General features: G+C 38.7%; 1 pseudogene; it reads left to right on the top strand.

The window, feature by feature from the left end:
* Positions 1-1,708: 1,708 nt before the first annotated feature.
* Positions 1,709-2,652, top strand: LOC147483318 (pentatricopeptide repeat-containing protein At1g59720, chloroplastic/mitochondrial pseudogene; annotated as a pseudogene).
* Positions 2,653-17,834: the final 15,182 nt, after the last annotated feature.

Raw genomic sequence — 17,834 nt, 5'->3', positions numbered from 1 at the left:
AAGTAGCATTCATGTTGTGGGGACTAATTGTACATTGCGATTGATTGTCTTTTGGTGTTATGTGGTAATTAAGTCGCATTTGCTTTCCCCTCAACAAGTGTATCAGTGGTGATGAAAACCGAGTGATTTGATGATACATATATGTAGGAGTGTAAAAAAAAACCGTTGACCCATCATCTGGTAGGGTATCCGGTCTTTACCCGCCACCCAAACCCACACCGACCCGAAAATAGACTTGCCACCATTTTTACATGGTCGGGCTATGGGTGTAGGTTCTATGCTCAAACCCGACCCGTCAAGCCTCTCGACCCACACCGTGTCAAAAGCCGTTGACCCAACCCCGTTGACCCGCACAATTTCAAGACTCTAACTCTAATATTTTTGTATTTTGTTTATATTTTCTTTTAACTTTTGTAGGAATTTGGGAGATATGAACACAAACTTATGAGTTCAACATCAATTTCAAATATTCAAGTTTGAACATTAGGCAAATAACAAAAGTTTAAATTCAACTTTCGAATTTTGGAGAAGATTAATCATTCATCTTTGTATTAATTTCGAATTCTTTTAGTTTATATTTTATTATTTTGTACTATAGATCCTTGCTCCCATATTTATTTTATCATGATATGGAAAATAATCAATTTACAAATGATAATAAATCACGAGAAAAAAATTTCAAATTTACAGATATGGTTTTAGATTTTAGTTCAAGTTTTTTTTTATTTTCGTTTATTTTTAATCGATTGATTATATTTTTTTTCTCTATGTTGTGAATTGGAAATATATTAATTGCAGAATTAGAAAGTTTCTTTCTGGGTGAAATTGGGTTAAAATGATAATTTCCACCCGACCCGGATGACCAGCCCAAAACCCGCCCAGTAAGTTGACCCAACAGGTCGGGTGATGGTACTAAGACATGACACTTCAACCCGCTCCATTGGTGACCACTGGGTTTGTATCCCCTAGACCCGACCTGACCCGACCCATCACTATTTGACCCGCGATTGTCTCGGCCCGCCCCGTATTACACCCCTACATATGTGGGGATGTTGAGTTCATTAAAGTTATAGGGTTTTCAGTGGTGATAAAAACCAACTGATTGGTAGTGTGTGGTGGCTAGTTCGGTAGTGACCAATTGGGTGGTGGCAGAAGTTGTTGAGGAAGGAGAAAGAGACTGCTATCTAGTGCTCTCAGATGTTGAGTAACATTTTTAGGCAGTTGGGCTTGGTTTAGTTGTAGGGCCAATTTTTAAGTTGTTGTAGGCTGGGCCCTTATCACTTTAAGTGGATCATGTGTGGGAATTGAACTGGTGATGAAGTGTATAGGTTGGTGAAGTAGTGTGTGGACTTATGGAGTGTGGGCTATGGCATAGTGTGGGCTCATGGGTATGTGTTGAGAAATTGTGAGCTGAGTGTGAATAATGATGTGTTAGTGAACAATTCGGTGTTGGATATGTATTACAAATGTGGGTCTCGGGACTTGGCTCATCAAGTTTTTAGAAGGATGAGTAAACGAGATGTAACTTCTTGGAATTTGATGATATTGGGTTTCAGAATGCATGGCCAGGTCAAGGAAATGTTAGACACCTTTGCCTCTATGTCAAATATTGATGGTTTGATGCCCTAACTCAATTACATTTGTGGGTGTTTTAAGTGTGTGTAAACACGGAGGTCTAGTGAGTGAGGGTAGTAGGTATTTTGACTTGATGGTTAAAGAGTACCAGATTGAACCTGAAGTGGATCACTATGGGTGCATTGTTGATCTTTTTGCTCTTGCTGGAATTATCAAGGAAGCATTAGATCATATTTCCCTCATGTCTGTGAAACCCGATGTGGTGATTTGGAGGAGTCTTTTGGATGCTTGTTGCAAGCAAAATGTTAGTATTGAGCTCAGTGAAGAGGTTGCTAAACGGATTCTTGATACAAACGGAGGTGCAAGTAGTGGTGTTTATGTGCTCTTGTCCAGAGTGTATGCATCAGCTAACCGTTGGAATGATGTTGGACTAGTACTGTGGTTATCGAGGGTGGCATTGCTGAGGCAGAAATCTTATTTAATCATTTGGCGGGTAAGCAAATGAGGTGTTCTACAAAGTTACAAAGTTCCACAGTAGGTGGTTGATGAATTGCTTGAAAGAGATAAACACTCTAGAAATGCAACAAAAAGCTATGGTGCTTCAAGTTCGAAATGTTAGAGCGGTGGATCGGTCCAAAATAACAGAGGGTCGCGGTGCTTACGAGTTCAGTGCATGGCAATGGTTTCGGAAGTCCGGTGTGACGACAGAGTAGGGTGTGCTATATATTGTTATGTAGTTATTGTACGCTTGTACTGCTGCCATTATACAGAGGTCAGTTTCGATGGTGGATATGAGTGGTGTGATTGACTGGTAGTGCTGACTGAAGAAGGGTGGTGATCTTGACTGGTTCTCTCTGAATTCGGATGCAGTCTATTGTTGTGGTGTGGTGGTCAACATGTGATGTTATCTGTCGGTGGTGGAGGAAGAAATGGTGTGTTGACTGTTGGTTTGGTGTAAGTGGTGACTGATGGAGGTGGTGCTATCTTTGTTGTCTGTAGACGATGGTGACACTTAGAAGTGTGGTGGTACTGCCGTCTGTTGAAGTCATTTTGAGTGGTGTTAGTGCTCGTGTGTAGAAGTTCTAGAATAGTGACGTGTGCTTGCTTATACATCTCCCAAAGTGTGCGGTAAAAGTGATGTGTTGTGTGTGCTTGAGATGAAGCAAGTGAGTGAGTAGAGAGTTGTCTTTGTGTGGCTAGTGGTCGACTGGTGAAGATGGAGGTGTCACTTCTATTCAACAAGATAAGTCTCACTTTTCCCTTGAATATAAGTCACCATGAAGTTTTATTTAATGGGCTTCTATGAGGAACTTAATTCCGTGTTTAGGGAACATGATATATATATATTTTGATCAATCGTTAACTTGATTTCCACTGTTTGGGGAATTTGACTTGATAGCTTGAGTTTTTGTAGAATATTCAAAGGTGTTTTTCTGCGATTATCAAGATAGGAACAGGAGGTGTTTGACAAAGGGTAGCGAAATGGAGCAAAGATCGAAGTGGCAGCGAACACTGTAGGTCATCGACGATGGAGAAACGGAAATGACAGAATCGAAAAAGTAACGTCCTTAATAGTGTAGGACACTGAGGTCGTACCGCGACACAGATAGGTATAAGATAGAGAGATCCAAGCTTTCTTCAAAACGAAAGTCAGTGCACAAAGAGTGTTCAACGAAATGCGCATGAAGAGCTATGGACAGACAAGTCTTTTGTTATCCATTTTCTTTAAACACCAACAAATTTATTTCTAGTGAAGATGTTTTAGTATACAAGAGCCAAATCTTGCCATTTGATTAAGCTTATTGTCTCTGGAGCATGGTGGATGGGTGGGTCATAGAAAATGCATAAGTTGGACATACTTCTCAGAAAAGTTCTTCAATGCTTTTACTGCTTAAAATCATGAAGTTCACAGAGGTTGGGACTGAGTTCAACAGCTTGGAGCGTCCGAATACGAATGGTAAGATGATTACAAAAAAAGGTGGAGAGACATACACCGCGGTAGGTAACTTGTTTCTTTTACCGCCATGTACATAATAGACGGATGAGTAATGACTCGGCCGTCAACCAGAGTTACACTGGGCAAGCAAGCCTTGTCCCTGTCCTTGGCAGAGGTGTATGTCGGGATAGATTGGGATTGTCCCTAGACCTTGTGGTTTCCCGTGAACCTATTCGCTCTGGGAGGCCACAGACCATGAATGAGAAACATGGTCGTACACTTCAGGGTAAGACGAATTGTACATTGTCTTGAGCATATGACCGACGTTATATTTGCATACAAATACTTATGCAGAATTAATGTTCTACATTATAACTCACGCGTTATTTGTACAACACTTAAACATGAAAGTTTTAGGTTATAGAGAAAGAGAAAGACCTGTGGTACCACAACAAAACTACAACAAATGTACGTGAATGGATATCCTGCTACACTTTCTGAAGGAGAGAGGAGGGGTTCGAGAAGACCCTTCATGGATATGTCATGGGGCTATCCGAATGAGTGGGGGGGATGAGCCCTCCGCAGACCCTTGTGTCCGAATCAAACATGGGGCAGGCTGAGCTATTCCTAGATGTCCATTCCGTAGGAGAGCGGAGGGGTTCGAGAAGAACCTTCGTGGATATGCTGTGGGGCTATCCAAATGAGTGCGGGGGGATGAGCCCTTCGCGGACCCTCGTGTTCGAATCAAACATGCGGCAGGCTGAGCTATTCCTAGATGTGCATTCTGAAAGAGAGTGGAGGGAATCAAGAAGACCCTTCGCGGATATGTCGTGGGGCTATCCAAATGAGTGCGAGGGGGAAGAGCTTTCCATGGGCCCTCGTGTCTGAATCAAACTTGGGGGCAGACTAAGTTGTTATTGGATATTCTACGGAGTTTGATCAAATTTCCAGTATCGTATTTCTGAAGACCACATTCTACGGAGGGGCTGAGACCCTTCGTGGACATGCAATGTTGAGTTTGAGGAGTAAGAGCGAAGGGGATGAGACCTTTCACAAAGATGCTAGTGAGTTCTATGAAGGAGAGCTTATGGCTAAGTTGAGACACTCCGTGGGGGTAGTGGTGAGTTCTATGAAGGAGTGCTGATGGCAGGGTTAAGACACTTCACGGGCATGATGATGGAGGTTAAAGAGTGAGAGCGAAGGGGATGAGATCCTTCGCAGAGATGGTAGTGAGTTCCGTGAGGGAGAGCTGATGGCTGGGTTTAGACACATCCCAAGCATGGTATTGAGTTTGAAGAGTGAGAGCAAAAGGGAATAGACCCTCCGCGGGCACAGTAATGAGTTTCATGAAGGAGAGTTGTTGGCTGGGTTGAAACGCATCGCGGACATGGTAATGAGTTATATAAAGGAGAGTTGATAGCGGGGTTAAGACACTTCGTAGGCATGAGGATTGCGTTTGAAGAGTGAGAGCGAAGGGGATAAGACCCTTCGCGGATATGATGTTGGGTTTTACAAATAAGAATACATGGGAAGAAACCATTCGTGGATATGTGAGCAAAAGGATGGAGACGAATAAGGATACGCCGATCGAGACTTGTCCACGAAAGTACAAGGGGCAGCCATAGAAAACATATTCCAAATCACGAAGGAGATGAGCACACTCGAGAATAATATGGTGGAAAATTAACTATGTAGAAGGGGTCACTGAGTCTGTGGAAGTTAGATATGTGATGCAAAGCACCGAGGACAAGTTGAATGAGAGCAGAGGTCGTGGAATTCGAGATACAGACAATTGATAGATTGAGGATTTGGCAGACAAGGAAGGTCGTGGAATTCGAGATACAGATAGTTGTCAAACTGATGATTCTTCGATCCTTCGTGGATATAATAATGAGTTCTACGAAAGAGAAACGGAGGAGATGAGACCCTTCGCGAACAAGATTTTGCTTTTGAAAAGTGAGAGAGAAGTGGATGAGACCCTTCGTGGATATGCTAATGAGTTATATGAACGAGAGCTGATGGATTGAGACACTTCACGGATAATTGATTGTGAAGAGTGAGTGCTAAGGGAAAAAGGCCCTTCATGGAATGGTAGTGAATTCTATGAAGGAGAGCCAATAGTAAAGAGAGAATGAGAATTTCAGGTCACGCGACCAAGGACGTTTAGCAAAGAAACCAATGCGGAAGTAAGACTTCTTTAGTCCCAGACTATCGAAAGAGGGATCGCGGAGTAGAGATTATTTATTATTGATGCTCGTGGAATCATTGGAGATTTCCAGAAAGAACCATAGCAAAGATGCTAGAAAGATAGAGAAAGCGTAATCAAGGAAAGAGGTTAGAAGAGATGTAGTGCACATACATATAACAGAAACTTAAGGAGATCTGTGATACACATAGTTTATCGGCTGAGGTTGAAGAACTCAGGTAAGTAGTGATGAAAGAAGAGCGAGACGAGTGGAGGATTATAATACAATTCGAGGCCAACAAAGTCACAGGGTCAAGAAAGATAATAGCGCAAAGTTCAAGAGTTCCTGGACAAAGAGAATAGGGACTGAGTACTTCACAGACATATGATCTAGTAGCAGAGTACATGGATATGAAACGTCCTGAGGAGAAGATCGGACTGCATACAGTCTTAGGATACTGAGGATATCTAAAGTTCAAATAGAGAGACAAGGACGTTCAAGGACTTTTTGGGTCCGCCGTCTTTATCGCAGCCGAACCCGAGAGGGGGCAAATGTAGTAGTCATATTCATAGATGGATCATATAGGTATTGGACCAAGAGATAGGCCCAAGGCCATGCTATAGCCCATGAGGTAAACTTAAAGAAAGGGGGGAGAGAAAAGGAAAAGAGGAGGACGAAAAGAAGGGAGAGAGGCAGCTCATAAGAGAGGAGGAGAGAGGGAGGAGAAAAGAGTGAACTATGACGGCTTGATCCCGAAATGGGTACATAGGCAACCTAAGATGTTGGTACAGCCGATAAAAAATAGAGCTCTAATACAAGTAAAGTGAATGTTAGCGTAAATGGGTGCGATAGGTGTGTTGCAATCACAACTCTCTAATAGATTCACCCAAGGTTCATTCTCTCAAGTGCAGTGGTCACTTATATTCCTCACATACTCAAATGACATCTAAAGAAACCAGGGTCGATTGATCACTCTTGCCACTTACTATCACACCATCCTATTCCTAATCGAGCTAGGGGTATTTTATTAAGAGTTACGAGGCTAGGGTTATGGTTTAGAAAGAAAAAGGAAGGGAAAAACAAAATTTCATAATTCAAGAAACTGGGTCTTCAAGATACTTGTAACCAGAGAAGAACCTCGTTTTGTTCTTTTGCTTCCGAATTGTGATACATTCTTTTAGCCCTTTGGCTTTGTGACTCCATATGGTTTTGAATTTTTGGGAGTTCTGACTTTGCCTTTGTTTCTTTTTGTTTCTGATATCATCTCCTTTTGATTTTGAACTTTTGGGAGATTTAATTTTTTTGACTCCTTTATTTTATTATTATTATTTTTTTTAGAGTTATGGTTTTTGTTGGGTCTTTCTTTTCTTTTCTTTTTAAAGAAAATAATTGTTCTGTTTTTGTACAAGGTCTTCTATTCTTTTTTTTTTCTGATATCCATCCAGTTCTCAACTCATCAGCTGGGTAAGCTTTTTATTATGTGTTGTAACAGGTTAGGAATTTTTGGTTAAGAATAAAAAGGCTTTTAGAAAGGGTGAAGGCTCAAGAAACTAAAGGAAAACTATATTTTTGGGGTTTTAACGTTTATTTGGCTATATTGATCCAAAAAGGGCCTAAATTCTCTCTTATTAGGATATGGCGTGGTGATCAAACAAGTGGACGTGTGGTCTTTCTATCCGGACATCCTTTGTGTCATCACTCAATAATAATTTAGATGAGGCTTTGGACTAGATTCTCACATGATATGGAACTTAATTGTTCTAACCTTGGTTTCGGAAACTCACTGTTATATACAAACAAATGCTGATGCATGCCATTCATGAAAAGATACAGAAACTATTGTACGTTATTAGTTTAAGTACGAAGAACGAGTCCTTACTCTATTGCTATAATTAGACTTCTAAACTTTTTATTCATCAGAGAAAAAGAAAACAAGACTTTTTAATACTAAACGGAAAAATATTTTTGGTCTTTTTCGAAAAACTTTTAAAAAGGAAGAAATATACTATTATATCTACTATATAGAAAATGCCTAGTTTTTGCAAAATGTTACTATACCACCTCCAAATAGAATTATGTTTTGTCCTCAAAGTATGAAGAGATAAGAAAATAGATTACCATATAAACATGAGCAAAAACGGCGATTCACATGTATTCTGTTCTTCATGATGAAAATACGCCACCCCCAAATAAGTTTGGGGCGTGGGTTGTTTGATATAGAACGAGAAATACATGGTTTATTATACTAGGGATATTTATTCTACTATAAAATCTGTTTGGGTTTTGTATTTTTTTGAAAACATATATGAAATGCATGAAAGAAAAAAAAATGGAAAATTTTGGTATGATGTGTCTGTTTTGCCTTCTACTCATATACCAAATTCCACAAGAAAAGCAAAATAAAACAAGCAAACAATATTAAGCATATAATTAAACTTGTACTTCATCATACTCATAAGAAAGAAATAGAAAAATAAATAAATCCAACTATACGAATACTAGGGAGAATCCTAGTCAGAATTCGTGCGTGACTTATCTCGATGTCTAGAAGATCCTTCTCCTTGCTGATGTTTGGGCCTAGCATGTCTATCACTACGTGAGAGCACGTCTATGATGCTCTACAGTGTTCTAGTGACACTGTGCTGAAAACATTGCTGAAGGGGCTGGAAGGACCGCTGCTCCTCTCTGATGGTCCGCTGTTCCGCTATAATGTTCCCTTGAGTTTCCCTGAGCTGGTGGAGATACGCATGCAGAATCCTCTGGCCTCCATGGAGGAAGTGAATTCCGTCCATGGGTTGAGTGAACTGTCGAGTGGCATATTCAGTGAAGTAATCCACCTTCTCAGTCGGGTGTGCTTGCTCTGCAGCTCTGGCTTCAGGTGGAAGCCATAACTTCTGGAGGCAGTGGGCATAGATAGGAACTATTATAGCGTCCTTGACCTCCACTAGGGCGTCTGTGATAGGGTTATATACTAAAATCATTACTTTTGTATTAACTCTAATTCTTTATATTTTGAATGAGAATCATATGGGCAAATGTTATGCATATTATATATGTTATTAGTTATATGCATGTGTCTAATACTTTATGTTGTAGATGATATGGTGTGTAGTGACACACAGAAGATCATATCATTAGTACCTTATAAAGTATAAGTAAACGTTCACAACCTAGATGGATTTGGACAAACCATTGGTATGGTTATAGTATAATCTGGTATTAGTCTTTATCTTGACTACAGGATTACACTAGTACACTTTGTGTGTATTGAACAGGACCAAGTGAGGTTGTTTCTCTTTATACTGACTATATAAGAGAACAAACACCTCTATTATTATGGATGCTTGTCTTCTTAATCCGGATATAATAACGGGCACTTACATGCATTGTACATTGCTTTAAATCATCAAAAAGTGAGATTCATTTGTGAATCAACAAACTCGATAGATTAGGTAATGACATTGTATGTAAGGTATGCTATTGATTATAGAAGGAATCCGTGACCCGCAAGAAGTCGGGTTGATGATGTCCCCTTCAGGAGCTCATAAGGATTGTCATGTAAACCCTGCAGGTGGATTTAATCCAACATGACAATAAGGTTGAGTGGTACTACTCAAGGACAAAAGAAATTGATTAATGTAGTTGTCAGTAACTTGACTTAATCAATGGGCATTCGATATCCTAACACGAGAAGATCAACAAGCATATAATATGGAGTCCATAAACGTAATACACGTAATTTGGGATCAGGGCGGTAGTGCAACAATGGCCTTTAGTGGAATTAGACATTTGTTGACGGACTTGGGCTGTGTGTTCTGGGCGAACATGGAAAGCCCAAGCCCGTCAGGAGACCTAACCCTAATTTCTCCTCATGGTTCCTATTGTAGCATATATAAAGAAACCCTTCTTTCCTAGCAAAACACTGAGTTATTGTTCAAGCACAATTAGTCTAAAAGAATTCGGCCAAGAGAGAAAGAAGGGGCTGGTAGATCGTTGCCCACATAACGTCCATTCCAAGGATAGGAATATAACAGAAGATCAAGAGGTTGCTGATTCGTAGAGCTTGGATTCTCAGAGATATCACAGCTGTTCAAAGGTATGATTCCTAACCAAATCGTGAACACCCTTATTCCACTGTGTATGGGTTTTCACGTATTGTAAACCATTCGATGCAACCATAACGGTTCCTACAATCTGTGGCCTGGAAACCCCAGTGTTGCATGATCCTGGTGACCAGCACTGGTAAAGGGGTGGTTGATTTCTTCGGTTTGCAGAGTTGCTCAAAGATAAAGGAGACGATGCAGAAGCTGTTCTTCTGCTCTTGAAGAATCCATAAAAGATGAAGCATCACCTTACCTATATCCGAAGGCTTAGCTAAGCTTAGCAGGTTATAGGTTGTCCACTGAGATACTGCTAGCTGGTTCCTTCATGGCGAGCTATGAAACGTGTAGTGAGACTTGGGGATTTCTTCAGAGGAATCCCCAAAACTCCACTCACCACCTCCTTGGTGAGCTCTAGCGAGCGGCCATCCTTGACAACCGTGATGCAGTCATCCTCCCCTCTAAGCATGTAGTTATAAAATGAAAGAGTAAGAGAGGGAGAATAAGCTGCACCTTCCAACAAAACCAAGGGTTCCCATCCTCTTCTTCTAACTTCAGCCCTGAAATGCACTTCAAATAGATCGGAATTGAAAAAGTTTTAAAAAATTTGCTCCGGCACAATTTTAAGAACTCAAGCCATTTAGAATATGGATTGATAAAATTGGGGTTTTGAGTTGGAATGGGGGTTGAAAATGGAGCAGGCTATAAAAAAAAATTTGGGTGGAGCTGTGTTGAGGTGAGGTCGCGGTCGCAAGCTGGATAGAGGCGACCGCGAGTTGGTTTGGGTGGCTAGGGTTGGGGATTTTCGTGATGGAGAAGATGGAATATGGGCCTCGCACGTGCCTCTTTAATGAATTTGAAATTTTGGCCCAAGCCCAAATGAAATCAGGAAATTCCGATCTTGTCCTCAGTGCCTTGCCAACTTCAAGAGCTGATCCGCACTTCGTTACTCGGCCGATCTTGAAACGTGAGGTACCAAAATGATCATCATAAAAAATTCAACGTAACGGTGCAGGGTACACTCACATCCAATGGTGGATGAAAAAAAATGATGGAAAGAACTGTAGGGAAATATGTACAGATAACAAAAGGAAAATTTTAATTAATTTTTTTGGGTTTTGAATAAGTTTGACTGATTTTTTTTAAAAGGTTGGTCGTTTTAAGTCAGATCCCCAAGACTTGGAAGTTTTTGAAAAAATGAGTCAATCCTAACCAGATGGCTGGATTATTCTCCTCAGCTATGTTCGATGAGCAGGTGGCTGGCACATGAAAACCGTAAAAACTGAATTTTCACTATGAGATTGTAGATCGGGGTAAGCTGATGTTAGACAGTTCGAGCACCAACCTTCTCTCATAGCTCGTCTCTTATGTGCGTATGAACTCTTACCTAAACCAGGAATAATTTTCGGTATATGTGTCCATATCTTAAGCTGCAGTTCTCTAGGAAGTGCTTACACACAATCATTAAAACTGATCCATCTAGTCGTGCTAGGTATAGGGTTTTTATTTGCTATAGAAGACATGTTTAAAAAGTTTTTTAGAAACGAGAGAGATTTAGAAAGGGAAAAGATTTAAACGAGAGGGGAAATATTTTTAAGAAAGGAAAATTTTGAAATTTTGAAATTTTTTGAGTCTTTTAACGTCAGACTCTCGAGACAAAAATAGAGGGGCAAAAAAGATAGAATTAAACATAGAATGGTATCACTTTGGGTTACTCTATTTGTTTAATTCTTGTTTGGAGACGCCTCGTCTATTTTTTTTTTAAGTGGAAATTTTATTGATACCGATAACGAATTTTATAAATAATTAAGACAAACGTGCAACAAGCTGCGTTGCAAGTCCTTTCTGAATAACAAATCCTATCATTCTAAAAACAAACTCGTTAGAACCAGCTGTCATAACATTACTATCCATAACTTTCTGAAGTTTCTTGAGGAGCTCAACAGACTGTTGTTCTAAGAAACTAAAAGTGTTGAAACTAAACGGAATGAAACAATGCTGGATAGCCCTGCAAGCTTCCTCATGCTTCTCCATCTTTCCTATCGCTACTTTCTTAGCTGCTTCTCCCACCTCAAAGTCACCATTCCCAAACCCTACCAACGGAGAGACTCCAGTTACATCAAGACATGCATGTTTTCTCTCAGACCAACTGTAAATCAAGACATCCGCAGGCCGAAGTGTTGATCTGCCATAATTCGGATCAGTGAGAAAGTTAATAGGAGCTTCTTTCTTCACTTGTACTCCAGCCCTCCAAAATGCATCACATAAAATGTCTCTAACATGATCATGTCGGTATTTAAAATCCGAAAAATGTCTCTAACATGATCATGTCGGTATTTAAAATCCGAAAAATGTCTACAATGTGTAGCTTGGTCCCCATAAGCATCTAATCAATTTTTTTTTTAGTTCGTTTTCTCATTCAAAATATATCTCTATCCATATAGAGGTTTTGCCAAGAAGATAAAATTATACGTTAATCCGGTATCATTTCGGTTACTCCGGATATATAACTTTCATTTTTATATCCTCTGGTTTTGAAAACTATGGGGAGATATTTTAAGACAATCGTACTCAAAAGCTGTGATTCTAGATGTTACTACTTGAAAACAAATCATAACAGATAATCTTAGGCAACTTTCGTGTCGGCTCTGTGGCGAACCCAATCTAGACAGACATAGCTTCAGCTACGCGAGTTGGGGGATTTACTGTGCAAGACATTGAATGTCCTGACTCGAGCGAATAGCTCGGTGATATAGGTGACCCTTAGTAAGCAAAGCTGATTTCAAACCGCCCCTATATTGCGTTGTTCTAGGGGTTGGTCTGTGTAAAATCCATTGCCCGTTTTGAAAAATCACTTAACTATTGATGTATCGAGAATTTATCATTAACATCACAAAGAAAACAAACATTTTTGAAAAAGATGTGTAAAATAAAGAAAAGAAAAATTATATATTTGCTCCATAGGTTCACACTTACTCTAATGACGAGTAAAAAGTGTTTTACAAAGAATATGTGAGATATACTGTGTGGACTAAGGCTCTGGCACTTACAACCACACCCTCCAAGTGGAGAGGTCCGGTTACCTTATTGATGCATATCTTTAAAGGAAAAGATGGAGTGGGAAAGGAATACATTGGAAAAGAGGAGTCAATCCTCGTAGATAGGATCTTGGAGAAGGATTTCTTCGACATCCGTAGACCGTAACTCATGAAAATGTTTGAGGCACTGACCATTGACTTTAAGGGTACTGTTATCCTTATGGTTCTTTAAAGTAATAGTCCCATAAGGGGTGACTTCAATTATATTAAAAGGACTAATCCATTGAGTATTTAGTTTTCCTGGAAAAAGATGTAATCTAGAGTTATAAAGCAAAACTTTTTGACCAACTTCGAATTATTTTCGTAAAATATGCTTGTCATGAATCCTTTTTATGTTGGTTTTGTAATCTTTTGAAAGGTCATAAGCATCATTTCGAATCTCTTCGAGCTTGTTTATTGGTAGTTTACGCTTTTCACCTGCCGCATCAAGATTATAATTAAGGGTTTTTATTGCCCATAGGGCACGATGCTCTAGTTCAATTGGCAGATGACAAGGTTTTCCAAACACAAGCCTATAAGGGGACATCCCTATAGGTGTTTTAAAAGTAGTTATGTATGCCCATAGTGCATCGTTCAGATGGAGAGACTAGTATTTCCTATTTGGATTAACTGTTTTCTCCGAGATACGTTTAATCTTTTGATTAAAGACTTCTACTTGACCACTTGTTTGAGGATTATATGGAGTTGCAACCTTATGGGTTACTCCATATTTTTTCATGATATGTTCAAAAACTCGATTGCAAAAATGTGATCCACCACCACTGATGATAGCTTTTGGAACACCGAATCTTGAAAAAATGTTTTCTTTTATGAACCCGATGACTATTTTGTTATCATTGTTACGACATGGTATGGTCTCAATCCATTTAGAGACATAGTCTACGGCTACTGATAAGACCCCAAAACTGTAGTTTTAACCTCTTAATAATATTAGATTTAGATTAATTATGTGTATAATAAATAAGAGTTAGTACTGTTTACGTACTTTTGTGTATTTCAGGTCATGAAGTCAAATATGTGAAGAAACATGTCACATTTACACTAGAATGGAGCAAAGGTTGGTTGCTAAGAAGTTCTATGGTTAAAGCCCAACTTTCAAGGAGAAAAAGCCTTTTTAAAACCCAGTCAAAGCTGAAAAGTCAAAGTCAACGCGGGTAGAAAAAGAGCATAAAAGTCAACAAAACTTCCGCAGGCCGTATCTTTGGACTAAAACCTCGGAATTGGGCCTATTATATGTCAAAATGACCGGCTCGGAAAGAGCTTTCTAATGGTCTAGGTGTTGACCCAATCAGAGGAGCAAAAGTAGACAAAAAGTCTATTACAATAATTTCCAGCAGAGAAACCCTTTTTGTACTTAAGTAATTAGGTTTTGGGCTTGATTTCATGGTCCAAAACATGGCTCCAAAGCTCATACACGAAATTGTAACCTAACCATCTCCTATATAAAGAGGGTTAAGGCTAAAACAAAACTGGGCTACTTCCTCTTTAGTTTAGAATAAATTAGGGTTCTCTCTCTCTCTCTCTCTCTCTCTATCCTTTTTAGTTTTAGTTTATAAGTTTAGTTTGTAGCCTCCATTAGAGTTATTAATAAAAGCTTTAGTTTACTTTCAATTCAAGTATCTTTAAATTATATCTTCTATTCAATCTTCAGTTAAGATGATTCCTATGATACAAGGCTAAACCTCCATTAGAGGATGTTTATGAAGCCATGTAAGGATGATTGGTAATTAGTATGGTTGTGGATTTGTATTAGCGTTTTAAGTTTGATTCTTATAATTGTTTAGAGATAAAGATCATAAGAGTTGAACTAAAGTTTAGAGTCACCACCAAAGAGATTTGTGGTGGAGCTAAACTCTCATGCTAGTGAAGCCTTGATCCGAGAGGACTTGGTGTTCACTAGGGATCAATAGGCAATTCGATAATCAACCTAATGGTCAATCGAATTGCGTGGTGGATTGAATCTTCTCTATACCCTTTTATCATCATTATATCTACTGTTTTGACATCTTATTTACTGTTTTTACATCACATATTACTCTCATCATTGTTTCTTTTGTTTGATTAGTTGAATTCTATTTATGTCTTGATAGTTTATGAGTGGAACGAATCCGTACTCTTTATATATTGCATAATGAATTGAGAGTAGGAATATTGATCTAAATACTTATTTAGTTAATTAATTATTTGTGTTTATGCATAGATAGTTAATTTACACATAAATTTGCATTTATCAAATAGGCAATTCGATATCTAGACCTGTAATGTTCTATTCTACTCTAGAAGGTAATTAGTTCACCATGAGAATGGGTTTGATTACTTCACCCGCTAGTTATTAGTTGGTAGAGATTACCATGAATAATTAGGGATTAGAAACACCTTATATTTACGTGAAAACATAAAGATTAGGATTACAACGTATTCTATGCTAGTTTATTAAGTTGAATTAAGGTGGAATCAAATTCCCTTAATTCCTCCTCATATTGCCAATTTAGTATTGAATTGTCATCATTTCATTTATCACATCTTGATTAGTTAATTCACTATCGTAGTTAAATTCAATTCCATTACTCTCATGACTTTGTTAGCTTACACAAACTAGGAAACCTTACATCTAAACAAGCTAGGAGTGGAACGAATTCTCTACTTTAAATATATTGCATTGATAATGAGAGTAGATAACTTTGATATATAAGCACAAAAATAGTTTTAGTTTTACTTACATTTGAGTTTCATCACTTATTCATAGGTAAAACTATCATTTTCCCGATTATCAGCTACTAGGATGTCGATGAAACCATTAGAACTTGGGAAAGGTCCCATGAAATCGATGCCCCAGACGTCGAAAATCTCCACTATGAGAATGGGATTTAAGGACATCATGTTACGTGCAGAAATACGATCGAGATGTTGGCAATGAGCACATGCCTTGCAATGAAGAAATGTATCACAAAAGAGTGTTGACCAGCAGAATCCACATTGTAAGACCTTAGTAGCGGTTTTATTGGCACAAAAATGCCCTCCACAAGCCTGCTCATGGTAAAAGGAAAGAACATAAGATTGTTCCCATTATGGAATGCAACGTCAGATAATATGATCTAGGCAGTATTTGAAAAGATATGGGTCATCCCAATGATAGTACTTTACTTGAGCCAGGAACTTCTTCCTCTGATTTCTATTCCACAATGGCGGAGTCTATTCAGTCACCAGATAATTCACAATATCAACATACTAGGGTGTAGAGAGGATTATGTAAAGGTGCTCATTAGGAAAAGAATCTAAAATGGGCTCGGAATCACTGTCACTATCATCAGTTAACCTAGACAAATGGTCAGCCATTACATTTTCAACTCCTTTTTTATCTTTTATTTCCAAGGTGAATTCTTGCAGGAGGAGAATCCATCGGATCAACCTCTGCTTAACTTCCTTCTTCGCAAGAGGATACCTAGGTGCTGCATGATCAGTGTAGATTAAGATTTTTGAACCCATTAAATAGGGACGAAATTTGTCTAAAGCATAGACAATGGCTAAGAATTCATTTTCAGTGGTCGTATAATTTCGTTGAGCCTCATTTAGTGTTTTACTTGCATTGTAAACAACTGTAGGTCCCTTATCATGTTTTTGACCTAGAATACAGCACCAACAGCGTAGTCGCTGGCATCACACATGAGCTCAAACGGTTTTGACCAATCAGGGGGTTGAATTATAGGTGCAGTTATTAAGGCGGCTTTCAACTTTTCAAAAGCCTGCATGCATTCCGAGTTAAACTCAAAGGGTGCATCTTTTATAAGAAGATTAGTTAAAGGTTTAACAATTTTTGAGAAATCTTGGATTAATCTTCGATAAAATCCAGCATGGCCTAGGAAGGCTCATATGTCACGTATGTTCCGTGGAATAGGTAGAGTAGAAATTTTGTCTATTTTAGCTTTATCTACTTCTATACCATTTTTAGACACAATGTGACCTAACACTATTGATCAGCTCCCAAATATGCATTTTATTACCCCTTTATTAATGCATTACAGTCCTTCTTACGCTTAACGAAAAGACAACTCATAGCTTTTACTACCCTTTTCAGATTAAGGAGTATTTTAGACCAGTTATCATAAAAGCTACATCTTAGTACCTAAAGGAGCATTAATCACACTTATTATGAAGACCAGTAGCTGCTATGGAAAAGTGCTGAAAAAGTCAAGTCAAATAGTCAAAGTCAACGGTTAAAGTCAACAGTCAAAGTCAACAATCAAAGGACTCAAATCAGAAGACCAAAGAAGGAAGCCATTATCTCAAATTATGAAGACTTATCCCTAAACCTATCTTGGTCAAGAAGGCACCCATAAAGCAAAAGCAAAAGCAAAAGTGAAAGGGGTGAGGTGCCTAGTTTAGAATGGATGAGGGCAAATCTGTAATTGACAAAAGGAGGGGTATATAATCAAAAAGCAGAGGAGAGAGAACTCATCCATTGTATTAGGATCCAAACCATTTGGTTTGCTTTACTTTTCTAGTATTGTTTTTCAATTCAAGTTTTACTTTATTTTTCTTCATTTTCTTGTATTTCAATCTTGTTATTTTATCTTGTTTATTTCAAACAATCAATATTTCCTTGTTCTTCTTATTTCAATCTTTCATTCAATCATTCGCTTTCAATGTTTTGAGTCATTTCAATCTTCAACAACTTGCTTTTCAATGTTTCTATTCACAGCTAAACTAGCTAAGTCCTAAACTACGAGTCTACCTTTTTCCCTCAACTCTTAATCTCTCACCTCTAAACAATCTAGGATGAACCTCAACGTCTTACAAATCTTTGAAGTATACTTTCTACAATCTACAACTTCAAATGGTGTCGCCATCATGGATTGAAGGAGGAGAAGAGCTTGGTTGAGCACCTAAGGAGGAAGCACCCTTCTCACCCTTTCATTTCTATTTCTTTTATTTTTCGTCA

The sequence above is a fragment of the Coptis chinensis genome, chromosome 8, assembly GCF_015680905.1.
Source record: "Coptis chinensis isolate HL-2020 chromosome 8, ASM1568090v1, whole genome shotgun sequence".
NCBI classification, from domain to species: Eukaryota; Viridiplantae; Streptophyta; class Magnoliopsida; order Ranunculales; family Ranunculaceae; genus Coptis; species Coptis chinensis.
This window is presented reverse-complemented; position numbering and strand designations above follow the sequence as displayed.